This window comes from Candoia aspera, chromosome 14, assembly GCF_035149785.1.
Source record: "Candoia aspera isolate rCanAsp1 chromosome 14, rCanAsp1.hap2, whole genome shotgun sequence".
Lineage (NCBI taxonomy): Eukaryota > Metazoa > Chordata > Lepidosauria > Squamata > Boidae > Candoia > Candoia aspera.
This window is the reverse complement of record NC_086166.1, coordinates 2,899,324-2,923,448: the sequence shown is the minus strand read 5'-3', so window position 1 is coordinate 2,923,448 and position 24,125 is coordinate 2,899,324. Positions and strand designations below refer to the sequence as shown.

Here is a 24,125-nt window from a genome sequence, read left to right as displayed (position 1 = left end):
GCCTCTTGGGGGTTGCTAAAGCTTTTGTTCCATGGCCCTGCTGCTTTTGATTTTCTATTTCTGTGGTTCAAAAGAAACACGTTTTCTGGCCTTGTATTATTTTTTCGGCGAGGCAGTATTTTGCTGGGTTGGGGTGCCACCACTGTCTGTAAACCCTTCGTAATAAGAATTCCTCCCGCATTAATTGTGAATCTTAGTGAAAATTTGCTTGGTTGACCCGCCGTCTCCAAAGATGACCGATCTTGTACCATCTGAGAGAATGATAGAAAGAAGGAGAGACAGAGAAACGCATAAGAGCTACAGTGGAATGAATGTAAGCTTCTTGTGACCGTAAATTAGGGAATTGCTTGGTATCCAATTTCTGCAGTTAAGTTAAAGCATCTCTTTTTCTCACTGTTGAATTCCCCTCTGAAAGGAGAGAAGTGGTCTGCTCTTGCTAGAGTTATAAACACATCAAGATGGAATGTTACATTTTTGATGATCCTGTAGGAGAAGGGTCCTCAGTTCTTGGAAAGAGGAACTTTCCTCTTTCATGGCAGGGAAAGAGGTTAGCTTCAACTTTTTCCTTATGGCTTAATGGAGAATTAGTTGGCACGTTGCTTGGGAGCCTAGCATGGAAATGCATGCCTCTTTGTTTCTGGTGCGTGTGCGTTTTATTCATTAACGTTCACCTGATTTAATCTTGGGCAACTTACACATCGTTGTTTGATTGTTAGAAGAACAGATGCCCTACCTTTGGTACTAAATAATAATACAGTTTAGTAGTAGCTACAGGCACACTAATAAAAAAATAGCTATCTTCTTTCCTCTTCTGAGAAGCAAAACGGGTGATATGATAATTTCATTGGATTAGTGTCTGTTGAAATTGAAGGGAAGCTTAACAGTTTCCTAGAGCTCCATTTCAGACACAGGGAGGAGACCTTTGAGCCATATAGAAAATTAGATAAGCATGCTAACAGTACAGTCACTTCAGGCGAGGTGTTCAGTCGCAAGTCTTTAGCGCATCACACTGTGGTTGACAATAAGGGCTTTTGTGCTCAGTTTTCTTCTTCTCAGTGGGAAATATCAATTGCTCATAATAGTTAAACAACACTTTCTCTCCAAGCCTCCATTCTTGGAACCCAGCATAGCTGTTGATTTTGTGTTCATAGAATCGGTGTTCTACAATGCTGGTGGACAGTCAGTTTTTCTGAAGGGCCTTTTTGAGGAGGAGTGATCAAGGGAAGGCTAAGTCCTCAACCTCAGCCTTGAAGCGAGATGATTGAGATACTTCATTTTGTTGCATCCTTTTCTGTCTTGGCAGCTGGCATAGTGGTGAAGATGTTAGACCAGACTAGGAAGTCTCAACTGAAGTCCTTCCTCAATCATGGAAGTTTAGTAGGCAAATCTGGGCAGGGTGTGTTTCTCAGTTCAACCTAACTCACAGGGTTGTTGGGGGAATAAATGAAGGAGGTAATGTTATGTACGTCATTTGAGATCCTGGTGGAAAAGTAGGATGTAAAGCTAATAAATAAAAATCAGTAAAATAATAAACGAGCTGATCAGGCAACCTCATGAAGCATGTGATATGTGGGCTGCTGTTTTGATACGTAAGAGTGGGAGTCTGTGGAGTCCAGATTTATTTAATTTTATTTATTTAATGTTGTTGTTTTCTCTGGCTATTCTTCCTCTTGAGAAACTGCTGAAGGCAACTCCAGGCTGCTGCAGCCAATAGAATGTCCCTATTCTCCTAAGTCACAAACCATCTATCTTTTGATTTGTTGATTTGGTAAGTTTTGTCCCCTCAGTATTTTTTTTTTAAATCCAAATTTTTGCTGTATGGTCAGTGATAGATATCTGGTTGTCAGTTAAATAAAATGTCAGTGTTGTAAACGGTGACCCTGTACCTGCGGGTACAAACGTTAGATGCACATGGAATTGCCTAAAAGAAGAATAAACAGCTCACAATGTAGATGTGTGTTTTATCGCTCTAGACTCTTATCATGCCCCAAATGTGGTTATAACATTAAAATAAAAATATACATGAAATCTTCAAAATACTGCAGCTGGGTCTAGAAGAATGTCAGCTCAGTTGTTCTCATTCCTCAACTGCTTGTTTTTGTTTGTTTATGTATTTTTAAAGTATATCCCACTGTTTCCTGAATAAAAATCCTGGGTCGGTCTCCGTATATACCCTCTGTGTATGTTTGTGTGTATGTGTGGCACAACACATCCCCACACATCCAGAGCAAACTTTAGAGCTCCCTGGGTTCCGGCCTCACACTACCCAAAGGCTCGTGGGAAAAGCCAGGTCTTCATGTTTTTTGGGAAAGCCAGGAAAATAGGGACCTGCCGGATCTCAAGGGGAAGGATGTTGAGGGTTGAAGTCCATGTTCTGCCATGACAGCTCCTTGGATGACTTTGGGCCAGTCACTCTGCTGGAGCCCAACCAACCATCTAGGGCTGTTGTGGGGGACGATTGGAGGAAGATGCACCTTGTATGCACCCCTTCTCCTCAATGATATGTGTGTGCATCTCAACTAAACGAACAGACAGCGGTCAGGGTGAAAAGAAAAAAACATGGTTGGCCAACAGATGGACTTGTTCTGGGCAGGAATGACCAAGTAACCCAGGTTCATTCCCATTGCGTTGACTCTCTTTCTGCTAGGAGTTCTTAGAGATACAGATTTTGCCCCGAAGTTCTTCTCTTCAGTATTCCACTTTATGCTCAAGATGGCCTGAGTTCTCTGAATGAAGATAACTTTTCTATTTGGAAAAAAAAAAACGTTCCTCGAGGCTGCCTTTGAATAGCTAGGAAAGAGCAAAGCAGCTTTTGAGTTTGCAGAAAGTCTGATAAGATCATTGTATTTTCCTCTGCAAATGCAGTGTTGGAGTCTTTCCTAATGAGTTTCTGGCCCTGTCTGACAAGAAAATTCAATTCCCTAGGTTGCAGAGGGAAGGAGAAATGGAGATTCCCCCCCCTTTAAAAAGCACACTCAACTTCAGTCCAGAAGGACCTGGGAAGATGGCTGCTTGTGCACTTCATTTATGGATCTATTCTCACCCCAGTTTTTGACTGGAAACACCAGTGCAGCTCACAATCGTGAAAAGCACAGGTGTAAGAACCTATCATCTGAAAAATTAAAGTGTAAAGAAGCTCATTTGTAGTACAGAGAAGGAGAAGACATGTCCCCTATTTTTACCATATCTCTGCAAGATGAAGGGCCTGCTCTTTCAGTGTTTAGAGAAGATGGGTCTCCTGTCACTTGTTGGGCAGCGTAAAGCCTACGAAATCGGCTGTCTAGACCATGGTCACTACACTTGATCTTAGCCAAAAGGCCGAGAAGCTCTGCTGGATCCTGATGGGCCAATTTTCCAGTGGCCCAACCCATTCAATGCAACTGTAATTCATTTAAATTTCAGATATCACTTCCTTGTCATTTGAGATGTTTTTTATACATATAAAATTGTCGTGTCTGTTTTATAACTTAAACATAGACTGCACCCTGGACCTCACTCATAGATGTTAGTTAGGTTCTTTTAGAAATGTATTTTAACTTGTTCTTAAATTTTATCTCGTTTGTTAAGATGGATTTATATACATTCACTGAGCACTCTGCTTGTACTGCTCTACGACCGTAATGGATTGGATTGGATTGAATTGAATTGATTTATTATTCAAATTCCTGTTACAGCCCATCTACCCCCAAAGAGGGGGACTCTGGGCGGTTTACAATAAAATACTCCGTTAAAACCTCAACACCTAAAATTACCAAATCAGCATCTTCCAAACTAAAATAATAAATATACATATAAAATCCAAGTGGGAAAATTTCCGTTCGGTAGGGAGAACTGGACATCACCAGCCGCCCCCAGGAAGAGCTATTGAATTACCACGGTCGCTCAACCCTGAAGCTCTGCGCCACCCAACAGATACTGGCGGTGAAAGCCTACCCCAGCGTGTTCTTCTGCCACTCCATCAAACTCCTGGACCACCAGGTGCTTGCTCTGTTGGTCACAAGCACCCGGCCCTTGTTTGGGTTCAGCAAAGCAGCCCACCGTACCGGCAGCTGATCTTTTCCCGGCTCTTGAGCCCTACCCCAAATGCTGTCCACACCACTGGGCAACCCGTTTGGCAGGGCCTGGGGGAAGAAAGGTTTAGCCTGCCGGAGGCTGTACAGCAGGAAAACCCAGCCTCTCGCCTCGTCCCCTCCTCCACCCTTTTCTCACTCTCCGTCCAAACCAGACTTCCACAGCGTCGAATTAAACGTTGCAGAGTGGAATTGACCGGTTGGTCATGTCCTACTGCAGCAATGGAAGAATGTGCGTGTGATAAAAACAGAATTGTAGTCACGCTCTGATGCGGTGCCTGTGTAAAGCTCACGGAGGGTGGTTTATGCTTCCTGGATTATTTTGTGTATCTTCTTGAAATCGTCCTCCGATGAAATTCTGGCACTTCAGCCATCCCTCCAGGCTATCAACGCAGAGCAATTTTTGTCCCGAGAGAAAAGCCGTGGCCTGGCATACAAAGCAGATGAGAGGAGCAAGCAGACGCTGCTCCTAATGACAAACGGCTCCGATAACGGGAGGAAAATGAAATGACAGCAGAATATGCCTAAGTGAGATGCATTGGCAGTCACATCCAATAACCGCAAAGAGACGTAAAGTTTGCCATCAAAGGCTTTACCTCAAAGCATTTTTAATGACATGGCCGTTCCTTCTAATGCAAATTGAGATGGAGTCAACTGAAATCGGGTGTCTTCTTCCTCCCTCTGTGCCACTTACAAACTCCTTGCCGGCCCAGTGACCATTCTAAGAGGCTCTGGATCAGTGGGCATTGAACCAAGGGAACAGGGAGACCAAGACCTGGGCGTGGATTGAAGTAAAAGGCCAGCCACTTTTTCAGACAAAGACTCGGTCTTAAAGGGTCTGGGGTTGGCTTTGGGGATGAATGGTCTTGAAGGAGGTGCATTCAACAAGGAGAAGTTCCGGCTCTGGACTTCAGGAGATGAGGACCATGTCTAGATGGAGCCCCTGTACAGCAGCACTGCCTGAGGCAGGAACTGCCTTGCAGTCCCCATGCCTGACTCAGGGGCAGACCTGACCTGGCCCCAGGTGAGAACTTGTGTTCTGTGATGGAATGGGAGGGCAACCTTGGAGGACAGAGGGAAGAGATGCCACCCAGGGAGCAATCGGAAAAAAGGAAAGGGAGTCTATGAGAGGATAACAGCCAAAAAGAAGAAGAAGATCCTTCCTCCCTCCCTTCCTTCCTCAGATTTCTTCACCACCCATCTCACCAAAGTGACTCTTTGGAAAGAAAACTTAGGAAATACCCGCCCTGACCACTCAGGGGATAAATAGGGAGGGCGAGAGATCTGTACGTTCAGACTTGCAAGATTCTGTCAAGGTAGCCTTCAATAAAGAAGAATTAGTTCATCTCGTCGTGTTTCCTGTCTGGTTTACCTGGAAGGGCTGACATGTTCTGACTTCTTCTGCCCACTCTGGCCCCTGATCTTTTGTCGCTGAAGGAGGCGCCATCTAGTTCACCACTTCCCCAAGCTGCTCCTCCTAAGCCAAGTGTTCCCTTAAGCCAAGCGTTATTCATGCCTCTCATCCGCTTCACGCACAGACCTGCTTTTGAAAGTGGCATGTCCCTCGAGAGCTTCTGAACCTCCATGAGCTAGTGACCCAGTTTTGCAGGTTCTCTTGCAAACCGCTGGGGGGGAGAGCTGTCTATATCAGACAAGCCTGTTCTGAAAGCCCATTCCAGGAATACTTAATTCCAAGGGGGAGATGGAGGGTGCCCAGTCCTCCAAGCCCTGCTGTGTGAGTTGCTTTTCTCTAGCTCAGTCTCATCTTTCCTCTTTGCATCCCTGGTGTCAGCCCTTCAAGGTCGACCAGACTAGGAAACCAATGCCATGTAGGTCAATACTCCTTTTACTGTAAAGCTCTAGTCAAAGAATCTTTTAAGTCTGAATGCACTTCCCCCCTCCCTCCCTTTATCTTCACATGAACTAGGGAGGGGCTTGCCTGAGACGTTCCCATTACTATCTTGGCCTGGCCTCATCTGATGGTTGGCTTGGTAGTGTCTCTTCCTCCTGTCTTCAAAGCCATTCCTTCTCCCTTCTACAGAAGTCTCTTGGCTTGTGAGATAGGAACAAGAATGGATGAGTTTTGGCTGATGTATCTCATAGAACCAATAGTACCCAGTTACATTGTCTAGAATTTACCCACCTACCCCATCAGGCTACCATGAGGCCAGTTGACAGCTGAAGTCTGAAATGCCCAGTTGAACATCTGTATTTCCAGAATTGCCTTTCCCCTCATCAGCCCTTTTTCTGTAGCACACAATCTGTTGATAGTGATCGTAAGTAGCCTTGAGGCGCAGGTTTCTGCTGATGGCTCTCCCTGTCTCACTTCTGTGGAAAATAATTTCCATATATGAAAATGCTCTTCCTGTGCATTGGCATTTTTTGCAGCATTTTTTGCAGCTTTAAAGAAGATTCTCAAGATTCTTTCTTTATGCATCCTCTAGCTTTGTCAAACAGCTGGAAGTGCAGAAAACTGCTGTGGCTGAATTGTCCATGCACGTGTTATGGTACTCTCTGTTCTTGGGACATCTGAGAAGATAATAACAAGCTGGTGATGGATCAGTTGAATTGCCCAGAGGTTGTACAGACCATCTTGTTTTCCTCTTCTTGGGGGGACCGTAGTGAATCAGGAAGAGTGCTGGTTGGTTTTGAAAGGGAAGTGATGAATGGGGAATCTGTCATATTTTGGGAGGTGTCACTGTTAGGGATGAAGCCATTCAAATCTAGCCTTAAATATTCTTTCCTCTGCATTTCAATTTTCTTTCTTCCTAAAACAGTTCTGTGTCCTTTGTTGACAAGACCCAGAAGTATTGACGTGAGTCAGCTTGTCTCTCTTCAATCTCTAGCCTTACAGCTCCAGAAATGGGCTGGTTTCATGCTTTGAGGTGGTCTCATCTGGAATTGAATGCTGCTCTTTATTTGTACGACAAAGGCTTTGATTATCTTGCATGAGTAGAAATGTCCACATCCATTAGCAAGAGAAACATGAATGCCAGCTGTACTGTAAGGAGGAAGATGTTGCCCTCCTTCCTGAAACTGCGATGTTTTGAGAATGTCTGGTGTGCATGACATGGGAGGTCCCAGCATAACAGCTACTTGGAATGTCCACCTCCATCCCATCCCTGCTAGAAATTTGGAAGGCATGCCAGAATTTGAATACCACTAAACATGATCAAAGGCTACAATTCAGTTCTATAAGGGATTTCCAGACACACCTTGTGGTTCAGATGAGACTCTGGCAAATATGGGTTTATATTCCAGCGTCTTTCTGACTGATTTCAAGCTGATGCTTTTGATCTGGGTATGACTTGTAGCTGACTCCTATGAAGCAAAATTGCACCAGTCCAGATTATTCTGAAATTATTCCCCACTCCGAGCTCTTATTATTTGAAAGTCCTCTTCTATAAAAATCCTCCTTTGTAATGGTTTCTAAACTATGTTACTTGGAATGTCGGGGCTGCTTTAGAAGATTAGAAATGATCGGTGGTTTGCTTCAGTGGTGCCTTTGCTTGATTATAGCTCAGTTTCCTGAACAACAGTGGGACAAATGCTCCAGACCTCATTTAAGGTAATGGGATCTGACTGTGACCCGCTAAGAAAGTGATTTTGGAGTTCCTCTGAACTTCTCTGTGAAAGCAGTAGCAAAGGATGGGGGAAAGGATAGCTCAGATGGTTAATACAGATGGTTGCCTAATCAGTCAAACAACGAATTGTCAAGCCTCCAGTGACTGCTCAATGACCATTGCTTGTGGGAGGCTAATGGAGAAGGTGCCAGGCACACTCAGGGAATCAGATGTTTCAGAGCATGGTGGCCCTAACAGAGAAGGCCTTCATCCCCTTGAATTCTCACAAGGATGGGCCTTTCAGCATCCCTTCCCTACATGAGTGCACATCAACCTGAAGGAGACACTCCCCAAGATTCCCTAGACCCAAGCCATAAAGGGCTTTGTGAGTCAAAACCAGCCCTTTGAATTGGTCTCAGAAGCCAACTGGTGACTGATGCATCAATCAGCAAAAGTGTGGTTCTTGCATAATGGCCACTGCCTTTTGGACCCACAGTAGCTTCTGAGACTTTATTAAGGGCAGGTCTTAATGGAACATGACCCACTCCTCTAAATGTGTGGTGGTAAAGTCATGAGTCATTGCCCCCAAGGCATCCCAGTTCAGGTAGGGCCACAGTTAGTGCACCGGTCTCAGCTGAGCAAACAGCCATACCTTTCACCTGCTCGTTTAGGAGGGTGAGTTCAGGAGGACCCCAAGCTGCAGGCTGCACCTTCAAGGGGAGAATGTTCCCATCCAGAACTAACCCTGGGGCCACCTCAAAATCAGAACGTTTCTGGACAAACAGTAACTCTAGTTTGAGCTTGAACTGGTTCATAAAGGCATAAGTTTCAGTTGTGGGTTTCCAGGTGAAATTTATTTTTAATGCGGCATTCAGTTGAGATAGAACAGACTTGGGAAGAGGCCAAATCTTGATGGAGACACTTGAGTGACACCAGGTTTGCCTGATACTCTGCTTATCAGTTTCTCGGGGCTATTTTCTTTCCCGTTAAAAAATAGTCACTTTATTGAGCTTTGTGGACTTAATTCCATGGTATGTCTCTGTCTGATGGATTAAACTGTTTTCTTCCCATATCAGATATGTCTTTCCTCTGTTGATAATTATAAAACATGATAACTTTGCCTTGCAGCTTTTTCTTCTGTTAAATTTGATTTGGGTTGAGAAATCTCCATTCCCCCCGCCCCCATCAGTCTCATCTCTGATCAAAATAGCAAAAGTGCAAAAGTGCAAGGGGATAGTGGTTGCCACAACCCTATGAATAGCAAATAAATACCTATTTTGGTTTCAGGTAGCCCTGACAAGGTTCAGCTTTCTCATTCCCAGTATCTCCTTGTTGTTTATTCGTTCAGTTGCTTCCGACTCTTTGTGACTTCGTGGACCAGCCCACGCCAGAGCTTCCTGTCAGTCAACACCCCCAGCTCCCCCAGGGACGAGTCCGTCACCTCTAGAATATCATCCATCCATCTTGCCCTTGGTCGGCCCCTCTTCCTTTTGCCTTCCACACTCCCTAGCATCAGCATCCTCTCCAGGCTGTCCTGTCTTCTCATTATGTGGCCAAAGTATTTCAGTTTTGTCTTTAATATCATTCCCTCCAGTGAGCAGTCTGGCTTTATTTCCTGGAGTATGGAAATAACTGGTTTGATCTTCTTGCAGTCCAAGGCACTCTCAGAATTTTCCTCCAACACCACAGTTCCAAAGCATCCATCTTCCTTCTCTCAGCCTTCCTTATGGTCCAGCTCTCGCAGCCATATGGTACTACAGGGAACACCATTGCTTTAACTATGCGGGCCTTTGTTGTCAGTGTGATATCTCTGCTCTTAACTATTTTATCGAGATTTGTCATTGCTCTTCTCCCAAGGATTAAGCGTCTTCTGATTTCCTGACTGCAGTCAGCATCTGCAGTAATCTTTGTGCCTAGAAATACAAAGTCTGTCACTGCTTCTACATTTTCTCCCTCTATTTGCCAGTTATCAATCAGGCTGCTTGCCATAACCTTGCTTTTTTTGAGGTTTAGCTGCAAGCCAGCGTTTGCACTTTCTTCTTTCACCTTCATCATAAGGCTCCTCAGTTCCTCCTCGCTTTCAGCCATCAAAGTGGTGTCATCTGCATAGCTGAAATGGTTAATGTTTCTTCCAGCGATTTTAACTCCTTATGGTTCACTAAAAACTGGATTAAGTAGAACTTTCTCCTGTCACCTTCCTTGTTTGTAATGCTAAGATATGGAGAATGTCTTCCTTCTGGGGTAGACATGCTAGTATTACAAACTTTCTCGCAGCTTGTAGGCTCAACAATAACCTTGTAGGCTAAGGCCCTCTTCCTAAGCTATATCCCAATCAAAGCCCGAAGTGTCTTGATCTTCCTGTGTTTAAGACATTATTTAAGATAATTTACCCCTCCTAAATAGGAGTCTCTCAAACCAGCTTCTGAATAGGAAATAACCCCTTCATGAATTTTGTTTATAGCAGTCTGAAAGTCACATCAAAATCCCAAATAAGGTTTGAGTCTTTCATTTTTCTGCGGATTCTCACGGTCTTGTGTCCTGCAAAACCCAGCATGCTTCCATTCGTCATGACCCCTGCAATCTGGAGATTTTACTGCCAGATTTAGATGTGTGAAAAGTTACCTGTTCTGTTTCAAGAGAGTTTTTTGGTTGGGTTTTCTGCTGTCAATCCTGATGGACAGTCTGTTATCTGACAGCCAGTTATCAAGTGTCTGTTTGTTTGCCACCTGAGTCTCATTGGCAGCTTCTCTTCTGCAAAGGCCATGAGCTGCCTGATCTTTGGCACCCAGGTTTCTGCCACCGTCATGTGTCCCTCTCCCGTCCATCAAAATTCTTAAGGGCCCCGGATGGTCTGCTCCAATATTTATCCCCTTCTTCATTAAGATCGGAATCTGGCCTGATTTCAGCAGTGGCCCACGTGTGACTCTGCAGTTTATAATACTGGCTGAAATTAATCTGTATTGAATGCCCTCTAGCCGGCAAGGTAAATTGAAATCTCTGTGGACAACAGGAATAAATTAAACTATGACTTAAATTCCAGTGGCCTTTCTACTCAATACTGGAACCAAGTTGGCTTGGAAAAAGCTCTTTCGGTGATGAAATAGTGGGTTATAGACCAAGATCTTCAGAAAAAAGTCTAAGCCTCCAACCCCTAATTGTATACCTCAAGCTTATTTGGAAGACCCTCCTCAACAGGCTTTTTTTGTGCCAATATCCTTTTTTTAAAAAAAATCTGTTCTATCGTGTCTGATTCTTGGAGACTGCCTGGACAAGTCTCTGCAGTTCTCAGCCAGGTTTTTGAGAAGTTGTTTGCCATTGCCTTCTCCTTCCTGGGGCTGAGCGAGAGGGACTGGCCCAAGGTCATCCAGCTGGCTTGATGCCTAAAGGAGGACTAGAACTCATGGTCTCCTGGTTTTTAGCCAGGTGCCTTAACCACTAGACCAAACTGGCTCTACCAATACCCTTGGCTAAGAGCAAAAGAGAGCTTCCCCATTAGCGAAGTCCCAGAACATCTCCGCCCGTGCTCACTTGAGGAAGCTGAATCTGTTGCCCATACCCTTCTCTACCGCCCTTAGGATTTACTTATACCCTTACTAACTGAGTACTCAGAGGAAGGCCTTATCCTATTAGCAGATAAAGCCACGATGATCTCCAGGAGAATGGTGAAGTTTTTCAGTGGCCAGGGAGTGGTAAACCTTTGCTGGCAGAGCGATACAGTTGCTGTTGTGCAGAGTTTTAATCTTATTATTTGATGGCTTATATTTTAGGACAATGGATATTTCTGAGGTTGCAGACTGTAAATAAATAAATAAGATATTTTGTACATTGCAATTGGCCGTTTCAAATCCATAGGGTGTGTGCTTATTACTGTTGTTTTGTTACTCCATTTCTAAAACAATGTCACGTTCTAAATAAAATCTATCATTAGGGTAGTGGTCCTTAAACTGGGGGTGATTACCCCCAAGAGGGTAATTTGGTCATATCCTGGGGTTAATGGAGCAAATTTGAATTCCTTGTTTGTGAGTCGAGGATCTCGGTTTGGGTGCCAAGAAGCTTGTGTAAAACAACAGAGTCGAGTGGGTGAGTTTATGGGGGTAAGTACATTATTCAAGGCTGGGAAAAGGGGTAATTGGTTCAAACAGTTTAAGAACCACTGAATTAAAGGCTCTACAACATCTTGCCAGTGGTAGGGAAGGAAGGAATCAAGGAATCTAGCTATATGTATTCATAGAACTTTACCTATGGATGGAGATGGAGATGGAGATGGAGATGGAGATGGAGATGGAGATGGAGATGGGAGGGAGGGAGGGAGGGAGGGAGGGAGGAAAGGAAAGGAAAGGAAAGGAAAGGAAAGGAAGGAAGGAAGGAAGGAAGGAAGGAAGGAAGGAAGGAAGGAAGGAAGGAAGGAAGGAAGGAAGGAATCTAGCTATATGTATTCATAGAACCTTACCTATGGATGGAGATGGAGATGGAGATGGAGATGGAGATGGAGATGGAGATGGAGATGGAGATGGAGATGGGAGGGAGGGAGGAAGGAAGGAATCTAGCTATATGTATTCATAAAACCTTACCTGTGTGTGTGTGTGTGTGTGTGTGTGTGTGTGTGTGTGTGTATGGATGGATGGATGGATGGATGGATGGAGACAGCGATAGAGATAGGAGGGAGGGAAGGAAGGAAGGAAGGAAGGAAGATAGGTCATCAGTTTGGGATGTTCTATTTTTTTTAAATTCAGTTAATCGTGAACTGTTGCCACCACACCTCACCCTATACCTGGTATGGTCTTATACCAGTTTTGATTTTGTGAACTGTTTGTGGGTGAGACTGGGATTTCCTACAACCTGCTAACTTTGGCCATGTAGTGGGCAAGCTAGTTTATGCATTTGCCTAGAGGAGAGTTAACCAGGTTAATTTTTCAGCCCGCCCCGTGCTGCCTTCTGTAGGTAGTGACTCCCCATTCTCTTCTCTTCTGGGTTCAGTAACCAAGAAATTCACTAATCAATACTGTAAATGTCATTAATTACCAGAAAACATGAGTGTGTGAATTTACTGTGATTCATCAGGCCCAGTTTTAAAGTAATGGCTGGAAATAAATGATTGGATGTAATCAGATCATTACGATAGGTATTTTTCAGGAAGAGGGTTGAACATCTGCATTCAAAATAATCAACTTGGGCTCATTTGAAGAAAGATTCCCTATGATCAAGCAACCACTTCAAAGGAACTTTGCTGAAGAGAAAGTGTTACATCAATTTTATTATGCAGTGAAAGATTTGGCTGGCCGTGATATTGCAATGTTTTGTATTTTGATGATGGCATTAAGTGATTTTTCCAGGTCAGCTCACAGTTTTCCTTCATCTTCTGCTTAATTCAGGAGCTGTCTCTCTTCATTATGGACACGTCCCTCTAGAAGTCCAAGATCAATTGCCAATTATGCCATTTAAAATAGCGAAAATGAAAAATACTTGTAGGGACAGCTGCAACTCTCTTAGAATACATTCTGGACTGCAATTCTCTGTAGCCCAGAATTGGCAACTGTAGGAAGATGTTGGCCCAGATGGGCTGGTCATCTATGGATTCAACACCTCTGATGAATCAAGGAGATACTGAAAAATAAAAGGGAGTTGAATAAAAATTAATCAGCTAAATCAGCCTTTCTCAACTTTTTGACGCTGGAGGAACCCTTGAAATATTTTTCAGGCCTCGGGGAACTCCTTCACATTCAGGCTCAAAGATAGGCCAGAAGCTACAAAATTATTATATTCGTGTCATGAGTAGGCCTGTAGATACACATTAAACTAAAAATAAAGAATGAAACTTACCTCTTTAATGTGAAGTTGCCCAAATTTGAAATATTTTTAAAATGAATTGTGATTTCCCAGGGAACACCTGGTGACTTCTTCTGGAACCCGAGGGTGCCACAGAACCCTGGTTGAGAAACCCTGAACTAGGTAATACCACATAGACTGATGTGAAGATGGTTAGGCAACGTGAAGAACAGCATGGTAATGCTTGCACACATCTGCTTGGGTGGGAAAAGACTTCTTCCCCAGTGATGGTGATGTCTTGTCTCTGAGAATGGTGGTGGCTGTAATAGCCCTGAAGAATGGGAAGCAGAAGAGTTTAGTCTGCTCAATCTTTGAGAAGGTTGAAAAGACTGAGAGCTTTTTCTGAAGGCCCAGTTGAGAATGTCTCTTGTTGTTTAGTCGTTCATTCGCTTCCAACTCTTCGTGACTTCATAGACCAGCCCAAGCCAGAGCTGCCTGTCAGTCGTCGCCACCCCCAGCACCCCCAGGGACGAGTCCGTCATCTCTAGAATATCATCCATCCATCTTGCCTTTGGTCGGCCCCTCTTCCTTTTGCCTTCCACTCTCCCTAGCATCAGCACCTTCTCCAGGGTGTCCTGTCTTCTCATTATGTGGCCAAAGTACTTCAGTTTTGCCTTTAATATCATTCCCTCAAGTGAGCAGTCTGGCTTTATTTCCTGGAGGATGGACTGGTTGGCACTCTCAGAATTTTCCTCCAACACCACAGTTCCAAAGCATCTATCTTCCTTCTCTCAGCCTTCCTTATGGTCCAGCTCTCGCAGCCATATGTTACTACGGGGAGCACCATTGCTTTAACTATGCGGACCTTTGTTGTCAGTGTGATGTCTCTGCTCTTAACTATTTGATCGAGATTTGTCATTGCTCTTCTCCCAAGGATTAAGCGTCTTCTGATTTCCTGACTGCAGTCAGCATCTGCAGTAATCTTTGCACCTAGAAATACAAAGTCTTTCACTGCTTCTACATTTTCTCCCTCTATTTGCCAGTTATCAATCAAGCTGGTTGCCATAATCTTGGTTTTTTTGAGGTTTAGCTGCAAGCCAGCTTTTGCACTTTCTTCTTTCACCTTCATCATAAGGCTCCTCAGTTCCTCTTCGCTTTCAGCCATCAAAGTGGTATCATCTGCATATCTGAGATGGTTAATGTTTCTTCCAGCGATTTTAACCCCAGCCTTGGATTCCTCAAGCCCAGCATGTCGCATGATGTGTTCTGCGTACAAGTTGAATAGGTAGGGTGAGAGTAGACAGCCCTGCCGTACTCCTTTCCCAATCTTAAACCAGTCCGTTGTTCCGTGGTCTGTTCTTACTGCTGCTACTTGGTCGTTATACAGATTCTTCAGGAGGCAGAGAAGATGACTTGGTATCCCCATACCACTAAGAACTTGCCACAATTTGTTATGGTCCACACAGTCAAAGGCTTTAGAATAGTCAATAAAACAGAAATAGATGTTTTTCTGAAACTCCCTGGCCTTTTCCATTATCCAGTGGATATTGGCAATTTGGTCCCTAGTTCCTCTGCCTTTTCTAAACCCAGCTTGTACATCTGGCAATTCTCGCTCCATGAATTGCTGAAGTCAACCTTGCAGGATCTTGAGCATTACCTTACAGTAACAAAGGCTGCTGATAAATGCTATTTTGGAATAAAATCTCACTAAGTAAAAATGTTATATACAAGGCTATTAATTAAGAAGTGTTATTAAAAAGGCCATTAAGTTATAAAGCTCCTAAGCCCATGTTTTCCCCAAAGCCTTTCAAGGATGCACCATCAACATTTGGCATCATCAAGTCTCCAAACAGTTTGCAACAGGAAATAAAAGGAAATAGGTCCTATAAGTCTCTGACAGCTTGATGTACCAATTAATGTTTTTAAAAAGGGCCACGTAAAACCAAGTCAAGTAAGGGCTGAAATTTCTGACTCAAATTCTCTGGGGTTGTTGCCACTTCATTATTCCGGTCCTATGGCCTCAATACTGTTTTTTGTCCATGCCCCCCATCCCCTCCCCCAGTGGTTTATAGAATAATTTATATATGTATACAAACTTAACTGAAAATACAGTAAATGAGAAACCTGTATATTTGACAACTCAGAGATCCGATTGGTGGATATCACAGATTGGGTTCAGGGACGGATTTCATGCCAGCTGTAGGGTCTCAAAACTCTGGGTTGGCCAGGAAGTTCATCTCATAGCTGCTTCTTGGGAACTATGGGAAGTTTGCATCTGCTTGGTCACTTCGTTTACATTTTTGGTCTTGGGTGGATGCTCAGATAAAGAAGAATGTGAGTTTTGCTTCTTTAGAAGCTTGGAGTTTGGTGATGTTTTGTTCCTTTTCGTATTTAAAAGACCCTTTAAAGATTGGCACTGGGGAAAATGTTCTTTTACAGTTGGCTGCTGCGGCGTGGCTGGATAGCGTGCTGCTGAAAGCAGAAGCCAAAGCCCACACATTTAAAATTGAAAATGAAAATCTGGGCTGAGGTATGTTAAGAGGTGCAGCAGATGAAACGCCCCACTGGGGAAGGTAGGCAGAAGGCGAGGGACAGAGAGAGGCCACCCGGTGCCATGGTGCTCTTCCCGCTGGTTCTGCTGGCTGGGAGTGCAGGTGTTGAAGGATGCCCGTCCCTGCTCCAGGGAATGAAGCAGGAAGCAGGATTGTTTCCTTCCAAGGAGGTGTGGTGCTGGAACGACAAACACCGTTTTGGCCAGTTCACTGAGTTTGCGCGTGGGAGCTGCGTAGAATCCTTTGGCACCGCAACATTTCCCCTGTGCCCCCACCATGCTGCCGCATTGAACCGGACCTCGATTCCGCTAGGTTCCATTCCTTAGGAATGTTTCGTGGGATGCTCTAATGTTTTCTCCTTGGCCATCCTGGCTTTTTTCCCCCCTAAATACATATATGCTACCCTCTTAAGCTGTAGAAGCAGCCCTTCTCATTCATTCCCCTGCTGGGAGATTCTTCCAGGGTCTCTCTGGGCAAAAAAAAATGGATTTAACCAGACTCTGTTAGTGGTGCTTTCTTTCCTGAGCTATATATAATGAAGGAGGGAGGAGTATTGATTTAGCCTTGCTGCTGTGTCGCTTATAAATATGCATGAGGTTTTGGGGCTGTTTAACCGTGCTTTTTAATTCCCCTTGCATTGCTGACTCTTTCAGTCGCCAGCGCTTTGCTTGCATAGCAAGTGGCTGGGTGACAGCCCTATTCTGGCAGTTTGGGACCGTTCCAGTGTGTATTAATCTGAACTCTGTCTTCAAAAAAGATGCAGACTCCCTCTAGCTTGTAAACTGTAAACTGGCGCAGTGGCGTTAAGGGCATTAGGCACCTTTGCCTTGCTGGAACTACAGGTGGTCCTCGCTTAGCGACCACAGTCAGGACCGGCAACTCAGTCGCTAAGTGTGAAGTCACGTGGCCACGACGTACGGTTTACTTTTGCCGTCCGTACTGTGCAGTGTTAACTCTGCCTGTCACAAGTACAAATGCACAGCGGTTGCAAAGCACACAAATAGCGGTCGCGTGACCATGGGATGCAGCGACGGTCGTAAGTGCGAGGATTGGTTGCAAAGTTATTTTTTCTAGCACTGTTGTAACCTCAAACGGTCACTGAACAAGGCAGTTGGTGAGCGAGGACAACCTGTAAGTGGGTCCCCAGTAAACTGCTCTAACTTTAAAAAAAGAAACAGTCAACCAGGTTTAAAAGTGTGGCCAGGTATAAGAATATCTGAGCTTCTTCTGTAAATCCTGGTGGGATTTATACTGGCAATCCAAAGTGAGGTCTGGGGTCAAGCTTGGACTCCCTGTCAGGGGTGTAGCAGTGAGAACGCTCTCTCGAGCTGCCTCTTCGATTCACAGCCAGGGAGGCGTGAGGAGCACTCGGTCCCCGGCGCCTTATCACTTAACATCTGTCCAGATGCTGATGTCGGTTTCATTTCGAGAAGATCATTTCAGAGGCATGCAGAATTTTCAGGGGCCTGCCAGTCCCCCTCTAATCCTGAAACATGCCCTTTGCTGACCATCCTTGCCAGCCCTGGAGCTTCTGAGCCATTCATCACAATAAGCTTTCAGCAATTATACTGAGAGGAGATTTGTTATGCTGGGACTTGTTGGTAGCTGAGCTCCTGAGAGAGAGAGGTGGTGGTGGGGAAATGAAGAAGAAGAGAACTTTGCCATGGCTGTCTTTTGAAAATAAATCATGCTGTAACACCACAACACATGCAAATTTTGCAGTAACACCACCAGACATGCTCCTGTAGATAGAACCAAGGTGTTAACTTCCTATTGCCTTTGCTGAAAGCTAGAAACAGTCTTCCCTGCTCATGATGGATCTCAATTCCAATATTGTTCCCACCTTTACTGCTTTGGAATAGAAGGCAGCTCAAAGCAGAATATTAATCCCACAGACAACATTCTTCCTGGGCTTCAGAATTGGTTCTCTGGAACTAGGTTTTTGCTGTTGCCTTTCTGCCTCCTGCACTCCACAGAAAGGGCTCATGTAAACCCTCCATCTGGATTGTAAACCTGGATTGCTTACATACAGTTGCTGGGTTCACATCCCATGCTACACCCAAACATATACATTAAATAATGGCTTAGCAGGACAACCTGGCTCATGCAACACGTAAGGCAACAGTTGGGTTCCAACAGCACTCTAAACTTCAGGCTACACACCTCCCTTTTAGTCTGCTTTGGCTTGCTGTGTGAACCCAGCCAAAGGGTGCAGCAGAAGAGCTCAAGTCAAGGTAAAGATGCTCACACTGGGCATGATGGATTCATGCTTGAAAGCAAAGTACAGATGAATGTCTACTGTCCCACATGGAAGTGAAATGTTTCCCATTACTGTGTACTAAAAAGGGAATAAGATCACATATCTTGGAATTCTTTGGCCGTGCTGGCTAGGAATGTTTAAAGTTGTGGTCCCGGCCTATCGTGAAGGTGCCAGATTGGAGACGTCTGCTCTGACGCATTTAACCAATTAGCTGAAGTATCTATTCATAAGGATATGTTTTTCTTTAGGAAAAAAAAAACCACTTGGGCAGTTTGGTATATTAAACAGCAGCACTCATTAATCTGAAGATTCGTTTTTGTTTAATATATGTTTCATTTAAACCGAGAAGGACCTCTGCCCTCTGTATTGCATTGCAATTCTTTCCTTCGTTTTTCTGTCATCAGGGGTCTCCTGCAAGCTTGGAGGATTTGCTCAACTTTGCTCTCCTGAGATCTCTTGAAAATCCTCTCCGAATAAATTCCAGAAATGAGCTTCATAAAAGAAATGCAGAATTAAATCTGACATGAAAGGAAGTTCCACCACTGGGGGTCTGAGTGGTTAAGTCTCTGGTTTGGAGTGAAGAAGCAATCATATAGGGCCAGTGGGATTTCTGTGTCCCTGCTTGGCTCACTGTTCCCTAGCATTAGGCTTGGGAAAATATATTTCCTTGAAGAGTCTAGAAACCCTTGGAAAATAGGATGGCTGAATCTCCTGTCCCTTGGTGTTGTCTAAGCCAAGCTGTACTGCATGCCCCACACTGCCTCATTCTGGGCAAATGTGTCCTTACAGCAAGCCGTAAGCTTACCAGACTAGCAACACATCTCACCATGCTTCCGTGCTGAAGCTCCATGGTAGCTCAGCAGCCTTCCTGCTTTTTCTTTTCTCTTAGAGTAGTCTTCAAGGGATATCTTTGTCCCCCAACTCTGTTGGGCAGTGGCATGGCCTTAGCTGGCAGTTTCGCTGGTTGACCGTGAGTCATTGCTGGATTCTCAGAAGGCTTAGTGGAAGGAAATCAGCCCAGAAGAGAAGATTTGCCGTCCATGTGTCTTCTCCTGCTTCAAGATTCTCAGCTCCCTTGCCCTGATCAGGGAGGATGGGCCAGGATTCAGGGGAGTTGGCATTTGGGGGAGGGATGGGTGAAAATTGTCCCCCAAGTGTCCTGTTTTGCCCACTTTGCTCTCCTCCCCACATCCCCAGCCCCCTCCCCCCAATTTGTTGCCTTAGCAAAGCACTTCGGCATACCTTATGGCTCCGCATCCCTTGCAGGTTTTGTAAAAACAGAGATGCCTTTCCTAAAGATTGCATAGAGGAGATTTAGAAGAGACCATCGGAGAGCACCACTTTGTCAGGCCAGGCGTGTGTGGGTCGGTCTGTGTCAGGTGAGGTTTTTCTCTAATCACTGAAACAAGCCTTGAGCAAAGAAGCAGAATGAAGGCGCTGCCATTCCTTTAAAGCAGTGTTTCTCAACCTTGGTGACTTTAAGCTGTGTGGACTTCAACTCCCAGAATTCCCCAGGCAGCCACGAATTCTGGGAGTTGAAGTCCACACAGCTTAAAGTCGTCAAGGTTGAGAATCGCTGCTTTAAACTGTGTTTGGGGAGAGGATTACTTTTCATTTGGAAGGGCTGAGTGTTGAGTGAAGCGCGCTCTCTCTCTCTCTCTCTCTCTCTCTCTCTCTCTCTCTCTCTCTCTCTCTCTCTCTCTCACACACACACACACACACACACACACACACACACACACACACAAGATTTTGGAGATCCTTCCTCATGTAGCCATCCTCCCTTGAATTGAGTTAATGCAAAACAGGTTGGATGCACTCCCAGAACACAAGTCCTTGCTGTTGAGATACGACCGCTTGTTGTAGCTTAAATATCTTAGAAGCCTTCTTGAGATCTGGTAACTGCTCTCATTCAACTGTTAAATGACTTAGGGGACAATCTAGTGCACATCGTTTAGGGATTCAGCTTAGCCCGGAACCAACATTCTTTGGTTCCACTGATTTCAGCGAGAAAGCTTTAAGCCACGTGCAACGTGGACCAAACTGTTCGATAACTCTCTTCATCAGCCCAACAGGAAGGCCAACGATTAGGGATTGTGGGAGTTTACGGTACACAACACCCCAAGGCTGTCTAAACTAGTCAATCCCTAAGGCTTTGAAAGAGGTGCAACATGTTTAAACCTACAGGTTGCAACTTAAAATGTAGGAAAAAAACCCTACAGTTTCCTTTCCTCCATGCCACAAAAGACAGTCAATGTCAACAACGATGAGAAAGAAACCAGGGAAGGCTTGTACAGTTGTATGTATTTTAAATTTTATTCTGATTAGTGCTGACGATGAAGCCAACGGATTGGTGGAGGAGGGGGAAGAAAGAGAGAATGGTGGCACTATGGAGGTATTTTCAGAGTGGGTTTCTGGTCAAGTAGGTTGTGAGGATGAGCTGTGGTTTGATCTTGTCTCCATGCCATAGAAAATCAGAGTCAAAGATCAGCTGACCCTGATATGAAGTCATCCAGAAAGAAGAAAAAGTGACCTGTCTACTCATCAGGTTTTGTTATGGGTTTTGAGTTGTCTTTTGGATTCTTTCATGGAAGATCTACATGGCCACATGTTTGGCAGATCTGCTCCCAGGGAAAATCTACATGGTCCTTCCTTGCAGGACTCCATTGTCTTCTTCTGATGGTGCATCTTGGAGTCCATCCTCCATTCTCCCATCGTGAATGAGCAAATCTCTGCTTACTTTGGAACTTGGCAAACTATTGTTTCAAGTTGTGTTTTGGTGGCTTTTCTGTCTTAAGTCTGCAGCTGCCCTATATGAAAGATTCTTCGCCATCACGCTCAGTTTAGAATTCAGGGTAGTGCAGAGACAAGAACACATTGGGCCATTAAACCACAGCAGTGTTGGACCTATCTGGGCCTATTCTGCTCAGCTTATCCCTATCTGTCAGTTCAGCAGTAGAAACCTGAACTGGAGTTGCCCTTTTTCTATGGGATAGAAGGGCTGCTTATTGCCATGTGGGTCAGGTGAAAGCAATACAGGCCCTGACTGCCCCTCTTTCTTATCCAGAAGCCCTCAAGTTGCACAGTACACAGCCAGAGCCTTGGCAAAGAGATGCATTAGTGATTGTTCCCAGAAATACAAATTGAGGTGGATTCTGTTGGGAGTCTGAAGATATTGCCTTGGCTTCACAGTGTGTTTTCCAGCGTGCACCTGCCTTTCAAGCCACGGGAACAATTTCCCTAACAATGACTGGCGTGCAGATGGACTTTAAGAATAAGATGTGTCCCGCTGCTACCTGCCAGTGGAATTCGTCAGATTCCCTTTCTGGTGGGTCTTCTGAGAGAGAGAGAGAGAGAGAGAGAAGGAAAGAAAATGAAAATGGTGGGAAAACGGGGAGGGCCTAGTCTTGAAGAGGTCAGGATAGGAATAATATAAATGCTCCCTATTTGTTTGGAACAGTGCTGATGGTAAACATGATGTGAACATGATGGATATGTGGCCTCAGTGTTCCAGTTCTACTGGTGTATGGTAGGTGTTATGAACAGAGTGAGTGGCGATGTGTATACTTGGCATGCCATAGATCCACAGCTTGATGTCCCGCCTCTCCTGGTGGGGTGGGGAAAGACCAAGGGTCTGGTTTGGTCTAAGGCGACTTCCAGTTGTCCCCAAAAGTCACCGTTGGCCTCTGTGCAAAGCTCTCTGGAGCATGGCTAGGAGAACACCCCAGTGGCTGGAGTGTGGTCCTGGACTCCTTGTCTGAGGACATCATCACAACCATCCCTTTAAAATGTAAATCTATGTGAACATTCACATTTTAATGTTTGTCCCCTCCTCAAAATGAAGGAGGAGGAGTCTGCCCCTAAGGGCCTGCCTGTGGGTGAAGAGAGCACGAAAGCAGAATGCGCCGAATAAGACGGATTTCACAAAAATCAGATATATGGTTTGTAGCTCTTGAAATACTTTGCTTGTTAGACACAACATTGGAAAAAAAATGGAACAGTGGCAGAGGACCTTCTGCAGGTTTTTTTCTTGCCTTTGATCTTCATCTTCAGCTGGCCGAAGCTACTCTCCTAAATCCGGCTGTTTCCCCAGCACTGAATACCATATCCTTAAATGCAGGCAGTCTCTCTCAAACTACAGATCCAGGGCAGTTGGCAGCCAGTCCCTCCAAACAGCCCTTTGCACGCAAGTTTCCCCCTCTCACCCACTTTTTGACAGTTTCAGGACAGCGGCTGCAACTGCAAGGTTTTAAGCCTTGCATTTTGTTGACAACTTAAAAAAAAAAGCAATGCTTTGCAGGCTCCTTGCTGTCACCGATCTTTTCCATAGTTACATTCTTTTGTTTAACCAGGATGAGGGGCGATGTGTCGCTAGAGGACACTGAATACAGCTGTGAGAGCTTTAACCTGCATGCTTCTGTGGCTGCACCGGACAGACTGTGCTCCGGAAGAAGAGTCTTTTATGGCATGCCATTTACTTTTGAAAGCCAATCCACTCTGAGATCAAAAGCTAGACACTAAGCATGTACAGGTAGTCCTTGCTTAATGACCACAATTGGGACTGGAATTTCGGTTGCTAAGCGAAGCAGTGGTTAAGCAAATCCAACCCGATTTTATGACCTTTTTTGCGGCGGTCGTTAAGCAAATCACTGCAGTCATTAAGCAAACCATGTGGTCGCTAAGCGAATCACGCGGTTCCCTTTTGATTTTGCTCGCCAGAAGCCATCCAGGAAGGTCGAAAATGGCGACCATGGGACCCTGCGGTGGTCATAAGCGTGAACCGGCTGCCAAGCGCTGCTATTCATGCTTCTGTCCCCCTCTCAGCAGAGCCCACCCCTGTATTTTCCAAAGACTAACATTTAATGTCACTGTTAACTCATGTTAATTGGAAATTAACCAACTACTCAGTAGATCTGCTACTGATAAATGCATTTTACCTCTCTGGAAAGAACTCCGATGTCAAAGATCTCGTAGTTCAAGAAGAACAGCTTCATTCAGTAGGAACAGCACAGTAAATTAATCTGGTATAGGATCCTGCTGGGAAGCTAAAGCTTTTACTTTAAAATATGTGCTAGAGAGCTAGGCCAAACATCTGGCAATAGAATTGTGTTACTTCCTCCCCCCCCCCCCAAAAAAAAATAACATTCGCTGTTTTAGGGTAGGGGGACCCACAATTTATGTAACACTGTGATATGTGAATTGAATGAAATGACCCCTGCCAGTAAACTCTGGCCTGCTGTTTTAGCAACTCTGCTGAAAAACCAGCTCTGTCCGTCTCTTCCTTTCTCAAAACTCTACCTAGGTTTTTAATATTTTAATAATTAACATTGAAGCTGAGGAATTGGTGCCTGCGCTCTCCTCTCTCCTCGTCCTTTCCCATCCCCTTTTCCTTTTCTGCCATGTCTTGTAGATCGTTAATCTCCACACAAGGTTGCCTTTCTTCCATTCAGTGTATGCCAATAGCTCTGGAAGCCTTTGGACTGAGGAAAATGTCTTAAATCATGAAGTGCCCGAGTGTTTTTACTCCTGGAGTCGAAAGGGCCACTGAGGTCATGAAGTCCAACCACCTGCTCGGTGGAGAAATGCAAATAGAGGCATCCCCAACAGGAGGCTGTCCAGACCCTGCCTGGGCACATCCAGTGAAGGGGACTCACCATCTCCCTGCACAACTGATGCAACTTGATCTGCTTTTACGGGTCAGCATCCAGTAGGGATTTGCTTTCCTGACACGTAAGGACAGAACACCACGTCCTGCATTTAGGAGTGATGGAGGCCGTGTTCTTGACTTCTGCATGATGCTTCTTCAGGCTACTTGAAAAATGCCAACAGGTCCCCATCGGCATTTTTTTCCTCTGGAAGCCAAACACGTCTGGTCCTCTCAGCTTCTCCTGGTGAGACTGAGTTCTCAGTCCTC

The 24,125-nt window shown here is 44.8% G+C and overlaps 1 protein-coding gene across 1 annotated transcript in view; it reads left to right on the top strand.

Moving 5' to 3' along the window:
* Window positions 1-24,125, top strand: part of MAD1L1 (mitotic arrest deficient 1 like 1) — a 352,928-nt gene that overhangs the window by 190,528 nt on the left and 138,275 nt on the right. The window lies entirely within an intron of this gene.